This window comes from Aythya ferina (assembly GCF_964211825.1).
Source record: "Aythya ferina genome assembly, chromosome: 5".
NCBI classification, from domain to species: Eukaryota; Metazoa; Chordata; class Aves; order Anseriformes; family Anatidae; genus Aythya; species Aythya ferina.
This window is the reverse complement of record NC_140301.1, coordinates 8,957,013-8,973,052: the sequence shown is the minus strand read 5'-3', so window position 1 is coordinate 8,973,052 and position 16,040 is coordinate 8,957,013. Positions and strand designations below refer to the sequence as shown.

General features: G+C 36.5%; 1 protein-coding gene across 4 annotated transcripts in view; it reads left to right on the top strand.

The window, feature by feature from the left end:
- The window catches only part of METTL15 (methyltransferase 15, mitochondrial 12S rRNA N4-cytidine), a 95,556-nt gene that overhangs the window by 6,990 nt on the left and 72,526 nt on the right, over positions 1 to 16,040 (top strand). The gene's annotated exons all lie outside the window — the stretch shown is intronic.

Here is a 16,040-nt window from a genome sequence, read left to right as displayed (position 1 = left end):
GTCTGTTTCTTACTATTTTTTTCTTCTTCCCAGAGTTTGAGCACATCTCTGTTTATTCAGGTGGTGTTTGCTGGTACTCAGCACCTTGGGAGAATATTTTTAAAAGTATTTTTAAAAGTATATACTTAAAAATACTGAAATCAACTAATATTGCTCCAGGGTCCCTCTTCATAACAAGTTGTGTTATCTAATATCTATGGTAAAATTGCCGTAGGCACCTGGCAGCCAAGATGTATCCAAAACATCTACATGACTTTTTTGGATTCACTGACCATAAATATTAAAGAACAGATTAGATTTGCAGTTGAGCTGTTGTAAAATTTTCATTGCATCTTAAATACGTCCTTTGTTATAATTGAGGAAAGAAGTTTTTTTCCAAGATAGCTGAGGAAATCAACTCTGCCTTGCTAAGTCGAGTGATTAGCTCAAGTCATTCAGAGATTGAAATTTTAATTTCATATGGAAATGTTAATAATGGTGTGCTTGAGTCATAATGTCATTAAATCTCATTCCAGACAGCATTACTCTTAGGAAAACGAGTAAAGTAAATAATGCATACTGAAGTGAGGCCTAGTTGAGCTCTCGAAAAACAGGTGACAAAGGCAGGTGGTGGTGGTTTGTGTTTGCTTGGTTCATCCCAAATTTAAGGGGGAAGGGCTCTTTTTGTTTTTTGTTTTTTGTTTTGTTTTTCTCCCAACACTGGGGAAAAAAAAATCCTGCCAGTAATATTTTTGGTCTATTCTCCCGTGTGCCTGGTGACAGGAGAGGGGGAATGGGCTAAAGTTGCGCCAGGGGTGTTTTAGGTTGGATGTTATGAAGAACTTCTTTACCAAGAGGGTTGTTAAGCATTGGAATGGGCTGCCTAGCGAAGTGGTGGAGTCACCATCCCTGGAGGTCTTTAAAAGACGTTTAGATGTTGAACTTAGGGATATGGTTTAGTGGGGACTGTTAGTGTTAGGTCAGAGGTTGGACTCGGTGATCTTGGAGGTCTCTTCCAACCTAGTGGATTCTGTGGTTCTGTAATAGAATCACAGAATGACTTGGGTTGGAAGGGACCTTCAAGACTGTCTAGTTCCAACCCAAGCCAAGGATATCTTCCACTAGATCTGATTGCTTGCTGGATGTTTGACTTAGTTATGTGAAACATAGCATTTGGCTGTTAAGTTTCCCCCTGTGCAAGGAATGCCACTTGGTGTGCAACAGAGGGTCTGCGGCACAGCTCCCTTTGCTTCTCAGCCTCTGAGGATCAGCATGGTTTACCACTTAACAGGCGCTTCTTGGGCTTCTACAAAGGACCTGCGGCTGCTGACTGTGAAAGCCATAATGTATTGTAAGATAAATTGTTGATATTTGCGTGTGGAATACTCCGGTATGTTCTGTGGAATTGAGATCAGAAGTAAAGGTATAGTCTTTAAAATTAGTAAAGAAGGTTAAACAATAACCAAGAGGAGGTGAACTGCCTCTTCTCATTTTAATACATAACGTTCATAAGTGAAGAAGGGATTGTCTTGCCCATGAAATTGCTGTTTCCTATTTAGCGATCAGAAGATTGGACCCTTACGAAGAAAATGTATTTGAAATTATTTTTGAGGATATTGAATGATTGATTGAGTGCTTCAAAATGCTGTATTTTTAATACCCTTTTTTCCTTTCCATGTGGAATGATGTAGCTGGAATGTTGTTGATAGAAAGTGCAAGTTACTGAAGTGCTACAGACCTAGTCTGTGATCTTGCAGATGTCTCAACTGTATACTAGGACAGCTTAGTAGTATCCTCTGTTAATGTACCAAATGGAGGAATTTAAACAATGACTCATAATGGCAGCATTGAGTTGAGCTGTTGAATAGACCAGTACTGGAAAATCATTTTATATTGCAGTTAGTGAGATGTATTAAGTGAGAACGTTGTTTTCCTGCAACATGCCAATTATTTATTTGGATTTCTTTTTGTAGTGTAAATTGCTAGTTCTGCAGTATAAAGCACTTGTTATCATTTCATATATTCTCTCACAGGTGCCATCATATAATGTGGTTTTGGAAAAAAGAAAATTGCAGTCCAGTTGTATCAGTTCTTACATTTTTGAAGTTCCTTGTAACATTGTACATAGATGAAAGACTTGTGCTAGGTAGAACGGATAGTTGTTTCTTGCTAGTAACTAACATTCATGTTTGCTGTGTACTTCATTCGCTTCTTTCTCCTCTCCCCAGTAGATACCTGAAAAAATGGTGTGTATGGTATAGTATATTGCCATTTGCAAGATTACAGAATGGTCATCTTTTTTTGGTCATCTTTATTTTCCAACAGGTGATGCCATGAGGCATAAAACCTTTTCTACCCTTTATATTATTTTCACTGTCAAGTTCAGCTCTTCTGTACTTGAGCAAGATTTGGCTGGAGTGCAAATTGTGCCTGTGCTGATCTGTGGGTTAGTGTATAGAAGGTAGCTGCACATACATTTCATATCAGTGTCATCAACATCACTTTCATGTTAGTGCATGCAAAGGTTTGGAGAACTTGGTTTATCTTGCATATGTTTTTAACATTTTGAACTGCAGCTGCAGGGAAAATTTGAATGACTGCTTTACTCTAGAGGGTGACCTTGACCACTTTTTGTCACATATATTTTTATTTTTCAGAAGCTCTTTTTTCTCACTTTTTGTTGAATAACTTTATATAAAGACATGACAACTTTTTTTTTCTTTTTTTTTTTTTTTTTTCCTTATTGAAGATGAGATGATGTTAGAACTCAACTACTAAGTCATGTTTCATTCTTACCCCATAGGAGTAACAGAATGCAAATGCAAAGTGCAGCTTTTTCAGGACTGAGGCCCAGGCCTTCAGATAATTTGTGTCTTTATGTTTTGTGTGGTTCTCTAGCTTTGTAATAATGTTTTCCCTCATGTATGCCGATGCAGGTTTTGAAACAAAAATTAAGAATCAAAATATATGCTGTCTAGGTTAAAAACAAATGGCTGATTTACCTTATGAAACAGAATATCTTTGTGAAATGTTTTATATTCTCATAAGATGAAGGAAAGATTATTAGTATGCTAAAGATTAAATAAAACTTCCCAGTAAATTGCAGTGGTATAAAAAGATCCTGATAAAAATGCAGGAGTGTTTGACCTCTCATTTCCTTAGTTCTAGGGTAATTTTTTCTTATTTGCATGTGGATAACAGGGAAATGTATGTTTTAATATTTTTTTTTTCAGCTGTGATTTTAAGCATGTGTATTCTCTTAATTTATTTAGGGAAATACTAAAACCCTTCTAGCATTTCTCTAAAAGTAAATTTCTCTACTAACAAATCTTTATGATCCCATGAGTAACCAACTTTTATAGCATGTCTCACTGTGCCAATGTTTTTTTAACAATCCATTTTATTTAAAATAATGTTAAAAGCCCTGCCTTTTGGCAGTCATATAAAACAAGTATGCCTCTTTAATTTTTGTATATTTAACAGGAATTGAGGACGTAAGTTCTTAGATCATTGTGCAAAATGAGATAATCTTTGCTATGTGTATATTAGTGGTAGGTGAAGTAAACAAATTTAGGGTAAATTAGGAGGATGGAAGAGCCTTATCCATCTTAAGCTAAAACTTGAATCAACTGAAGAGTAGTTTTTTCAATAGAACTGAAAAAAAACACCAAAGGTTATGGATATTTGCTTTGGGATTAATCATGGGTAGACAGCTAGACTTCTGTACTTCACATTTCAAGTTTCATCTGAAGTTCTTGCTTTGAGATGCTGTATATCTTTCTGCTTATATGAGGTATGTATATAACAGATGTCACTCTTGCTAGCAGTAGGTGTACCCACTGACAGGAGAAGAGAGGAAACATTCATAGAAGTCTTCTGTTTTCTCATGGGTAATTGCTACCTGCTAGTATTTTGGTGACTGAACTGCTAACATTATTGAGAAAAAAAGGATCTCAAATTGATAAATCTGTTTTATTGATACTTTTTATTTTATTTTTTTTTAAACCAAAAATAGCTCTAAGTTTCTGGTAGTTCTAGAAATATGATCTGATTAAACATTTTTTAAATTTTGAGATGCCGTTCTCTGAAATCATTAAAGTTATGAAATGCGTGGAGATGGTGTATATTTTGTTTGAGTATAGAACGTTTATTTTCAAAAAAAAAATGTCGCAGATGAGTAACTGTTCAGCGGGACTGAATGCAGACCTCTTTGCTGGCCTTGAATTTATAAGCAGACAGTTTTCTAGGGAAGGTATACAGATGACGAAGTGAACCCTTCTAAGTGGGAAATTGTATCTTGTTGAAAAGCTCTTATTAGTAGAATGTAAACCACTTAGTTCTGAAGTACTAAACTCCTACTTGGTCAGTACTCCCACTTAATTAGTTGTTTTTTGTTCTCTGTGAATCTTATAGTTCTTTTGAGAGCTTTCTAATAAACACATTTTTAATAACACGAGTGGGGTTCCTTCATGTTGCATAGATCATTTAGGGGCTATGTCCAAGATGTGATTCATTGTAATGTTTTAAGGCAGTATAGAAGTTTTGCAGGCTCATCTAGATTATTTCATTGTGGTGACATGATCAGGTTGTATTTCCTGTCTTGAGGAATTTTGCAAACGCTGTCAGATAATTAAGTTCTGCTGTACTTCCTTAATTACTTCTTGGTGAGAGATATTAAAAAGTTTACCTTGTTTTTCATAAATAATTTTCTTTATGAATTTATTCATTGATTTTGAGCTTGGCTTTAGTATAGGTTATTGTTACTGATTGCAGGCAGATTTGATCTAGTACAATAAAAGCATCAACAGTGCACTAGGTTGATAAACTAGGTTGAGTTTTCTTGGCCTATAGCAAAACACAGTGATTAGTAACGTGACTTTCTGCAGTATTTTGGGATTTCTGTAGTTGGTATACTGAGATATTAAGTATATCTTTTCAAACAAATGTTTTAAAACAAACAAACAAACCTTTTTTTTTTTTTTTTTTTTTTTTTTTAAAAAAAAAATCAGGGCTGGTCTAGCCATTGGTTTCCAGTTGAATAGGTATGATTTGTACAGATGCGGCCTTAAAGGAAACAAAAAAGTTAAATTACACATTGGCCTGTATTTTATTTCTGATCTTAACTCTTTCAAGAGATGCAAACTTGACCAGAGTAATACAGCCATACTGTAATGACTGTAATACAAGTATTACAAAAGACATATTAAATTAAGTATATAAAAATGTGTCTTAGCACAAAAGATATAATTTATGTCCTCTGACTTACCTATGTCAGAGTACCACTATATTAGGGAAAAAAATAAAATAAAAATTGTAGTCTGGAAAAAAAAAAGTCGTGAGTTGACAGGAGCAATAATTGCACAGAAAAACTGCTGATCATTTGAGATGGATCAATTATACGTAAACCATTCTCTAAATGATGAAGCATACATGTTTGATACTGGTGAAGGAGTTTCAAGAAATTGAGTCTGGTTGACTTGGGATAGATATATTGAAAAGCAGATTCTTCCATGATGATATGACAATTTTCCAAATGACTGACTTTGCAAAAGTTGTCAGAGGATCTGCTGAACAAATGGTTCCTTTGAGAGTGGTGAAGTGGTGATAATTCTGCATTGTACTTTGTCAAGAATTAGTATATACAGTCCTTTGCACTATTTCATGATTCTCTTTTTTTTTTTTTTTTTTTTTTTTTCAGAGAATTACAGGCACATTTTATGTCTTAATTTAATTCTAAATGTGAGCAAAGTTCGAATCTGGTAATGAAACTGTCTTTCTTTCTGTTTTTTTTTCCCATCTGTGGGGTTTAAATAATGCAATAGAGGATAACTAACTTCTTTAATTTCTGTCAGTTGTAAATGTGGCATCGAGAGGTTTTCCAGGTTCTATCAGTTGTTTCTATATTTTGTGTGATCCCCTTAGAAAATACTTGAAGACAACAGATACTGAGGGTTGCTGTCTCTAAATTCATATATAGCAATATTACAGGTTAAAATAATTTCTTTAGTACAATAGAGGGTCTACCTGCATTACCATTTTAGTTCTTTAATAAAGTTCTGTTTTTGAGAGTGTAGTGATTTTTCCCGTCTGAAGTAGTTTGGTTCACGTGGCTGTATATAAACCGTGTTTCTTTCAGATGAAGCCAGAAGATGTATTCCAGGAGGGCGCCTCATTCTCCAACTGTTAACAAATGTTCAGCCTAAAGAACCAAAGTAGATTTGATCTGAAGTAAATTGCATTGGCATGTGTGTAGCATCTCAGACAAAAGAGTTGTTTTGCCATTTGAGAATCTTCTAGTGGCCTGCTAAAGTAGGCATGGCCAGAGGATGCTGAATGAAGAAGCTATTTATGTTGTTCTGTTCTTGCACAAGGCCACACGTCTTTATTTGCTGTTCGCTATTCAAAAGCTGCTTTGAATGCGGAGTTTTGTTTTGCTTTGTGAATTACGTCCCTGCAATATTTGAGTTCCTCATAGATAGTGATTGCATATATCTTCAATGATATATTTATTCAAATTCATTACTGAGGATTTATTTTTATAGCTTCCTTTAAAGTAAGAGTATTATTACTTCTTATGTAAGAACTTAGTTACCGAAGCATCAATATCAAAATTATGCAAGGATCTTCAGGTGCCCAAGCAAAAGTGCCCTTTTGCTGCTTTTTCGAAGAGGTTAACATCTCAATTTCAGTATTTGGTTTATTGCTTTGGAGTCACATCCACATACAGTTGTTAAGCCACAGCATGTCTGGAAAGCAGATTTAGTGTGTGTTGGACAGACAGAAAAATGAGAGCCAGTAACGTGCCCTGTCTGCTTGGTGCAGTGACCTCTTGAGCGTTGTACAGGTACTGTGTGGTAGGTTCCAATGCTCATCTGTCAGCTGAATGCATGCCTTAAATACTGGTATTAGTATTGCAGCTTCCAGTGTCACTTAGCTTTTGAAGATAAACCTCAAATCAAGCGAGTCGATTGCTACAGGGTTTGCTAGAAGAGCCAGGCTGTCTAGGTCACGGTTGCACAAAGGGGTAAGCCACCCAAAATGGCTTGCTGCCACTCAAGTCTTGCTTCATTGTTCCACATGCATCCCCATCTCCCTGTGTGTTCCTGTCCCGCTTTTGACAGTGACATGGCATAAAACACAGCGTTTCTTTGGAGTTATTTTTCTGTGCTGTGCTGTTAAGTTAAATTGGCTTATGGATGTAAACACCAATTCTGGGAGAAATGCACCAACAGCACACAGACTTGCTTATGAGAAATTACTGTAGAACTCCTTCCCGCTGACCCTGGTACTTAACGTCCTGTGAAACCGTACCCTTAGTACGGATCTTTGGTAGGTTGTCATTCTGACTTAACTGGGAGAAGGAGATGAAGAGTGCCTGTTCCCCATGGAGTTAGAGCCTTTTCCAGTAGGTAAAAATTCACGTTCAGTCTTAGGACTTCTAGATCCTAGTGTAGTGTCTGGGGAAAACATACTTTAAGACTCTCTTCTACTGAATTGCAAGAATCATGCTTGTTCTAACCGGCTGGAACCATACTTTGTCCAGACTGTGTTCCAGTCCTAAAAATCTAACCTTTGGCTGGTGCTGCCTCTCTTACAGCTTGGCAGACCTCAAACAGCCATGCAGTGCTTGCTGCTGGCTGTATGGTCTCACTTCCTCTCTTGCTCTGCTGATTGTGCAGCCACGGAGTGTGCTGACACCAAAACTTATTTTACTTGTAAGTGGTTTTCAGGTGAATAAGTGAGCTGATACAGCCTATGAAAACAGGGCCGATGCAAAGACAGTGTCATGAACGTGCAGCTACAGCTGGAGATGATAGTGAACAGCATGTTGTTCATCAGCAGTAGGTTTGTCAGTTTGTTTATAGAAATGTACTCTAGGGCTTCTCAGCAAGTTGCATGCATTGGTTCAGGATGCTTCTCATCTGCTCTTCAGCATGTATAAACAGATTACTCCCTTTGTATTAATGCTATTCGAGTATGATATGAGAGAGCAATGGAGCTGGTCTTTTCTGAGGCTCTGGGCTTAGCAGGTTGGACATCGTAGCCAAAATTTCAGAAAGAACTGTCGGGAAGTCTTGTTTTTAAATCTAGCTTAATTTTTTGGATGTTCACAAGAATAGCAATAGAGTAGACTTTCTCCTAAGATGATCCTCTCTTAGTTTACTCTTTTTTATTATTTTTTTTTTTTAGAACTGGAAAATAGCAGTACTACTTAGTGCAATGGCAGAACTCCTGTAGGAGTTTCAAAATCTGAACAATCCTGTGTTTTTCCTACCCAGGGAATTGGCTGAGGACTTCTTGTCACCCCCTCTCCCATCCCCCATTGGCTGAAGACATTACTTCTGACATCGGAAAAAATTCAGCCTCCGACTGTTCAGGACTTTCATGTGGCAGAAAACAGGATCTTTCAATGAAAAATGATAGATATTTTATGAATAATAAATAATGCTACTAGAGGAGCTTATAAAAAAGCAAATTTAAAATCTGCTGCTTCAGCTTCAACCTGTGCAAAGCATTTATTGTAGTTTGCTTTTTGAGCCGTTCATTCAAAATGGAATTAAAACACTAGTCCTGAAATTCTCTCATTGGTAAACTTATTGAACAGTTGTGTCAGTATATCCTCTGGTCATCTAAATTTAAAACAAGACTTTCTCTAAGAAGGTCAATGAAACTACTTTGCTTTTGATCTTGCATCCTTGTGGGTGCCTGGATAGTTCTTGTGTAAGAAAAGTTTTACTGGATGAGTCAGTGCACTGAGTCATAGGCAGCATGAAGCCTGTAGTGCTCTAGACTAACTAATTGGTAACAGTCTCAAATTTAATTAAAGCACTGTTGTCAGCTCTGTGTTACTGATTGACATCCCGGTAAAGTATTTTGTTTTTGGCAACTTATATTAATTGTTCTCTGCTGTTAAAATTTGTGTGTTTTAAGATCTTGTTTCTGTTGAATAGACCTGCCATTGCTGTTAGCATCCATGCTCTTTATGGTTTTTATACTACTGACTTTAAGTTTTTTTTCTCGTTAGGTCACGTATTCGGTAATTATGCTCTTTATCATGCCTGTGAATTTACAGATGTTTAGAGTCCTTTGAGGTTTTTTGTTTTCATCATTAAGAACTGTCGAATTAGCACAGATGAATATTTTTTTCTCACTTTTCCTCTTCTCAAGCTTTTGTAAGCATGATGCAAAAATTTTTTAAAAGGTACTATTTTTGTGTTGACTAGCAGATTTTATATTCAATTTTGATAGTTTTCATTCCTAATGTTGATCTTCTGTTGTACCCTGCTTTGTAATAAAAATTGGCTTCTCTATCCCAGTGCCTGCCATCACCCCCAGATGATCACTGGAGCCTTTCTCCATCCTTCAGTTGTTTTGCCTCTTTGATAAGCATCATGGAAAGAGCTTTGTTGGGGGGACAGGAGTGGTGTCCTGAAGCTGTTTTTCATTAAGTGAAAAAAAGTTCAGGGTCTCGGGAGAAAAGCAGATTTTATTTATTTTATTATTTTTTTTATTTCATATTATTTTTCACCATTTGCGCTGTTAAAATATGTAATGTTGCTGTTTTTCTGTACAGCTCCTGCTTTCTCCAGCTGAGAACTGTGGAGGGAAAACTTGAATGACTTGTGCCGATCAGTGCAACTGAGCTTGTTGTTCTTAAACCCGTTTTTAGAAAAAGCTAGGATGGTGAAGAAGTTTTATTTCCAGAGACAGAGGAGGAGGTAGAAGATGTTTTGATTTCATATTAGTTCTTTTTGTCTGGACCAGTTTTTCCTATCTCTTAGTTTTGAAGGTCTTGTTAAACCACAAGACTGTCAGTAGTACGGTACTGGTTCACCTCCAAAGTAGACCTGCAATGTTCAACAGTAGACCTGCAGTGTAGAACCATGCAGTGGTCAACAGGAGGTGCGAATGCAAGTCTTAGAGAAAGGCACAGTAACAAATAATTTTTCCCACCCTGCACCTTTTAGCTTTTGACAGCAGTTTAAGGAGTTCCATGTGGGAAGAGAAGAGTTGAGGGTTGCACTCGTATAGTATCACTGGCAAAGTCTTTTTTCCATGTTAGATCTCTTTTTTTATTTTTTTTTTTATTTTTTAAAAAGTTAAATTTTACCCCTCTCCCTTCAGCGTTATACCCATAGTTCCAATATTTGCATGAAAAGCACTTTCTTTTATTTGTTCTAACTTGATGCCTGATAATATCACCAGGTTCCCTGAGCTCTTGTATTTTGAGATAAGTGAATCACACCATCTGCTACAGCTGTATAAAAGCAATGTTAATAGTCCTCCACAGAAAATAGCTGCAGCCTTTGAATGTTGTATTGGTCCAGAGAGATGTGTCCTAAGGGACTCCTTTTGCTCATTTCCTATCTTCTTGTCCTCGTGTAAGCCCAGTTTCTTATGAAGCGACAGCAACTGAAGGTGTTCTGTGCTCTTCTGAAATGATCATACAGTTAGCTCTGAAATTTGTTCTTTGACTGTTATTTTCTTCTTTTTCTGTGTTGTAAATTCCCCTTGCATCAACTTTCTCCTTGGAGTGCAAGACTCGGAGTACAGGTCAATCTCAGCCGTCTTCATTTTTTATTTATTTATTTTTTTTTTTAAAGGATTACTTCCTTCCTTCATTTCTTGGCTTTTATCCAGTTCTGCTCCCTCTCTAGCAGCTCTTCCTGTTCCCCAAGTCGTACTCTTAATCTATGCCTAAGTATCTACTGATTTGGTTTTGCTTGAGTGTTAAAAAAATGTATTTTTTTAATAAGTACATTCTTAATAGGTTTGTAAATGTATTTTTTTAAATGAAGTTATTTGTTGTATTTCATCATTTTATGAATATGCTTAGATATTTTGAATATGGTCACCAAATTATTTATCCTAGAAACTCAGAATATAATTAATTTTTTAGGGAAAGTACAGCATATTTTAAAACATCTTTTCAATTTCAGAGAAGCACCTTCAAGTTACTGAAGAGAATAAACCTCAGCTGGAGGTACCTTATTTCTAGATAAATGTCATCAGATACGTCTTCCATTTCAGCTAAACTTTTCTTGCGCCATGCAGAAGACTTGGGAAAAGTTTTCTGTTGTGGAGTCTTGTAACTCGGATTTAACTTGGGAATTATCATACTCTTTGTATATTAACACTGGTTGTAGCATCTTCAGTGACAAAGACGTATGGTGTGATATCTGTTAAATGTTAATGGCTTGTTCTTGGACAAGTGTGTTGCTCTTCATACAGTCTTGGCTATAGAGTTAGGGGTGGTGATAGTTTCCAATTTATTCTCTTCCTGTTTCCCACAGGCTGTTTGTATATACAAATGTACTAATGTTTTTGGTTTTTAGTTACTCAGACTTTGGGCTAGAATATTGCTAGTCAAAATCTCTCTACTCTAAACTGATGAAGTGGAGGTGAAGACACGAGATTTATGACCTGTTAATGGGATTCCTGCTTCTCAGTACAGAAGTCCAGAACATTGTACCAGTAGTGGGGATTTGATTTGCTTTTGGTAAAGAAAATATTCAGGAATATTTTCATATGCTGTTTAATATAAAGTCATGCCTTTTTTAATGTAGGATGCGATGCTTCCTTCGTAACTTGGAAGTGAAATATTTGTGGATTTTCTTGTGTATGCATTGGCATGTTGCATGTAACAGCTGAAGGTTTTGTCTTGCTATGGTAGATTAAGGTTAAGGTTATTCTTTACAACTGTTGTAAAAAAGTTCCTCCAGAAAACTTAATTCTTCCAGGCAGGCAAAAATAAAAAAAATCATTAAATGGCATCAGAAATACCAGTCTTGAAGTATTTGTTAATCTCTTGACTGCTGGTACAGTATCTTTGGAGAATTAGGATATTAGAATAAGGATATAATTTCAGCAAATGTTATGCAAAAGTTCTCTCTTGTTCTTCTGACTATATTGAGTGGGCAAGGGTAAGTTCTCAGAACCTGGTAGAGCTGGCATTTAGAAAATCCAGAAGATTAAATTTAGCATCTACTGAGCCATGAAACAAACAATTAAGGTACCAATTTTAGAATAATTTTGGAGGCTATAGTAGCTAAAATAATATAACAAACAGTTCACTAAGTACACTTGGAAACATGCTTTCAGCCCAGTGGTCTTTAAGGTTTTGTAAAGAGCTTTCCTAGCTCAGTCAGATGGTTTGCAATAGGTTCCATTGATTGGAATAGTATATTAAAATATGTGCTAACAGCAAGATAGTGGAATGCAAGGCATGAGTTAGAAAAATCAACCATCCAGTTATTCAAAGCAAGTATTAAGAATTCCGTAGAAGAGTGATTATTATTATCACAATAAATATATATCCATGTCATTTTAGAAGTTTGAGTTTGTAGTTACTAGCTACCATGCCATACTACACCTTAAGATGTTTATAGGATATTTTTAATGACAAAAAAAAAAAGGATAACAGAATATAAATAATTGTAAATGATGGTAATGACAATTGTTTTTTTGGTCAGACTCCTACAGAACTTGAGGCACCCAGGTCTGAACATCAAAACCAGAGATGTCTATCACCAGACACGTGTGAGAACATGCTGTCTTTTTTCCTTGCTTTTGGAAGCAACCATTATATCTTACCTGTATAAACTACTCAAGTTTGGTGTCTGTTGAAATTAGAGCAGATCTTAATGTTGGAAGAGTAGAAAGACTAAAATTAATGTTTCTTTTCAAACAAATTTACTTTGTAAATGCCTTTCAGTTTCTTAATTTTATTGGTGACATTGAGTAAATTCTTTGGCTGACAACCTTTGGTGTAAAATATTTACCCATTGCATTCTGTGCCTTCCTGAATTTTCTGTTACCAGTTGTTTCAGAGGTTTTCTGATCTTTTTTTATCTTTTTTGAAAGGATATTATATGCAGTGATATTTTAGGAGTTTGACAGACTTTGTTTGTTTAGAGATGTTCCTTTCTGACTGCATATTGCTATTTATATACTTAGCTTAAAAGTCTGTTCATCTTGACCAGAAGACTTGAAGAAGGTATTTGTGCTTATCTACCAGCTAAGGGAGTGTACCAGTCTGTCCCACCCAAGGAAGATGTTTAAAGTTGCAGTGCCTGTACATCCTATTTCTCCATCAAAGCAAGGCACATTTTCTATATTACTTAAGTATAGAGATCTGAGGTCTTTGTTGTTACCTAATAGCTTTAAAATTAATTTCCCTGATTTCTTAAACAGATTTTGTATCAAATTGTTTGGATTTTCTAGGTGGTCTCTGCTGCTTCTTGTCCTGCATTGTGGCACAGAACTCAGTACTTTCTCAGGAGAAGTATAATATCTGTTGAATTGAGTAGGGCGAAACTGTCTTCTCTTCATTCTGTTGTCACTGAGACGCTTTCAAACAGGTAGTTAAGAATAAAATTTCTGATGGCTGATGCTGTCAAAAATCAGTTGCAGAGTTTGGGGTGATCCGGGATGTGGATTCTTTCTGGTGGTGTGACATGACTTCTTCCGAAGAATTATTACCAGTAATAATCCTTGATAGTCATGTGTACAATGTCAAGACATCCATGTGACATTGACAAGCTACTTCCCTTCCATGCTGTGTTCTGTACAGAATTCTGATAGTCTTTATCCAGTTTTCTTACCTTGTATTCTGTACATTGTCATATTTTAAACCTGAGGAAATAGGTCCTGCAATCCACTAACTTTTAACTAAAATATTATTTAATGCTTTCTGGTGTAAATGTCAATAGTGTGGGCATCGTAACAAAATTTTCAATTTTTTTTTCAAACTTTTCTGTTGCTGTATTTGCTTTTCAGATTTTTAGGAAGCGAATTGGGGTAGGAAAATGGAAAAAATATGTATATTTTTTAATTATGTTACTCATTAGTGGAATATAAAATCTTGCACAGCAATGAAGTTTTGCCAATTTTTTGATACATGCTTGTATCAAAACACTGATTAATGCAGTCATCAGAAATTCCAGAAATGTAAGAGTTTGTGTCAAAATGGACACAATGAAGTATATTTTTCAAACATTTGTGCACATAATACTACTCCTCACTGTTTAAGAACTGGGTTATTCTCCATCTTCCTTAAATAAACTATGTTCAAAGAAGTGTGTAGAAGTATTATATTGCTAGGAAAAGTGGGCATATAAATTATTTATATGGCCAGTGTTTCCTGTAAACTGACGGTCATGACTGTGCAGTAGTGACAAAAGCATCTTTATTTTTTGTGTTGCTTTTTAGAAAAGCTCACGCACAGAGTTTGACTTAGTCAATGGACCTGTAGCTGTTATCATTTGACTTTACCTGTGGATAAATGCATCTACTTGATCTTGTGATCTGCTATAGCCCCCTTATATTTCCTGATAGCACTTTTTTTTTTTTTTTTTTTTTTTTTTTTTTTTGATAACTTTCGGTACAACTTCTGAGATGTTTCTAAACTTGTGTTGTACAATTGACCTCCCCAATATCCCTGATGCAACTAGCAAGATCACAGTACAAGGTAGTGTGAATGATTCGTCATAACATTGGACAGAAAGGAAATAACTGGGCTGAGGTTTGCATTAAGGTGTTGAACTCTTCCATATAATGATTTTTAGGGTGATGACATAGCTATGGTATTTAGAGGAGATACTACAATTCTTCAATGATTCCATTCTTTGGAAAAAATGGAAGACAGATTGGCCAGCTATGCAGCTTAGCGTGCTCTCATTTGCATTTTGGGGTTTGTATTGTGATAGAATAATGAGGTGTATCAGCCTAGGTTAAGATGGCATCTGGCTAAATATAGCACATTTTCAAAAGAGAAGAATTCTCCCTGTTTAAAATAAGCTTAATAGCTTGAAGATTTACATAAGATTTCATATAGAGGGTATCTGGAAAAAATAAATTGTAACATATTCTTTTTATTTTTACTTCTGTTTCTGTTTGAGTGATTCAATGTTTGGTGCAAATTGGACCATGCTAAGTGCATTGATCAGTCACGTTAAGAAAATTGCAACGCCAATAAACACTGGAGAAAATAACTGGAGTTTTGAAAATCATCCAGTTGTTTCAGCAGCATGTTGTGTCTTCACCTAGTGTTGCTATATTCACAGCCTGAATGCTGAGTATTTGATTATTGCTGGAAAAGCCTCTCACGTGACAGTCAGGATTTCTAGACATTTCTGCTTCTGTCCAGTTTAGACTACGTAATCCTGACCTGGGTGTCACATGATACAGGAACTGACTTGATCTTTCCTTGGTACTGTGTTCAGAGTATACACACTTGGTGCCTTTCTGCATAAGGAACAAAACAAGTGAGGGCTAGCAGGATGTTCTGTATAAAAGAATGAGTTCTTCCCTTTGGCAAGATCCAAAAAGAGGCTTTGGTGTCTCAAATCCTGCTTGTGGAAGAGAGGATTCAAAATAATTGCTTTACTATTTTTCTTGTGCAGCAAACCTCTTGATAGGAGTGCGTGGTAAAACTAACAGCTGTCAAACTTAGAGAACCATCTAGTTGTGCACATGGATTCTGAGAAAGCTGAGCACTCCTGGCATGTTGATAACTTTAGTGCTGGGTCAATACTGAGTCTAGTCCTGTTTGCCATTTTCATTAACAGTCTGGACAATGAAGTAGAGCGTACTCTCAGTAAATTTGCTAATGACATGAAACTGGGGTGGGGAGGTGACTGAGTCACCAGAGGGACCTTGACAGGCTGGAGATGTGGGCTGACAAACATCTCATGAAGTTCAACAAGAAGTGCAGAGTCTTACATGTGGGGTGGGACAGCACCAGGCACTAGTATATGCTGGCCAAAAAGTAGCTTTGCAGCAAAGGACCAAGGTGAACATGAGTCAGCACTGTGCTTTTGCTGCCAAGAGGCTAAAGGTATTCCTGGCTGCATGAGACAAGGCATCACCAGCACATCAAGGAAGATGTTTGTCCTCTACTCAGCATTGGTGAAGGTGTGCATGGAATACTGTGCCCAGTTCTGGCCCCCCCAGTACAAAAGAGACCTGGACATATGGCAGAGAGTCCGGCAGAGGGACTACAAAGATGACCAAGGGCCTGGAGCTCCTCTCCTATGACGTGCTGAGGGAGCTGGGACTGG